Below are 735 nucleotides of genomic sequence, written 5' to 3' on the forward strand. Positions count from 1 at the left end.
AGAAGAAGAAGAAGAAGAAGAAGAAGAAGAAGAAGAAGAAGAAGAAGAAGAAGAAGAAGAAGAAGAAGAAGAAGAAGAAGAAGAAGAATCAGGAATAGGAGAATATGATGATGATAGTGATGATGATGACTTCGATGAGGGTTACGTGATGATGATGACCGAGATAAGCCAATGAAGCGATTGGTGGTTTGAATCACACAATCGAGATTTCTGTATCCGTAGCCAAAATCACTAAACCTTTTCGAGATTAGACATCCTCGTCTACCAAGGAATAACTGTATACCACACAACGACGTACCTCACAGAAGTAACATTGTTCCTATAGTAGAAAGGATGATTATTATTATTATTGTTCAGTAGTTTTATTTTTATAACGTGCTTTCACTTCACTACCGAGCGCAGCTCTGTGCGCCTTGGATACGTGCTGTGGTTTGATGTGGTGCTCTTATGTTTACTGTATTGAAGGTGTTTTGCGTAGAATGTGTGCAGTACCCAGTAGTGCAATTTTCTGTATGTTATATATATTTGTAAGTCCTGGTGTTTTTGTTATGTATTTGTCTGAATATTTTTTTATTATACCTAAGGCACCTACTATGATAGGAATTGTTTCTGTTTTTGGACTCCACATTCGAGTTATCTCTATTTCCAGGTCTTTGTATTTTGAAAGTTTTTCCATTTCTTTTCGAGAAACGTTGTCATCTGCTGGTATTGATACATCAATTAGAAAGCATTTTT

At 36.1% G+C, this 735-nt stretch overlaps 1 protein-coding gene across 1 annotated transcript in view; it reads right to left on the reverse strand.

The window, feature by feature from the left end:
* The window catches only part of LOC106870125 (opioid-binding protein/cell adhesion molecule homolog), a 31,530-nt gene that overhangs the window by 22,496 nt on the left and 8,299 nt on the right, over positions 1–735 (reverse strand). The window lies entirely within an intron of this gene.

This window comes from Octopus bimaculoides, chromosome 12 (genome assembly GCF_001194135.2).
Source record: "Octopus bimaculoides isolate UCB-OBI-ISO-001 chromosome 12, ASM119413v2, whole genome shotgun sequence".
Classification (NCBI taxonomy): Eukaryota; Metazoa; Mollusca; class Cephalopoda; order Octopoda; family Octopodidae; genus Octopus; species Octopus bimaculoides.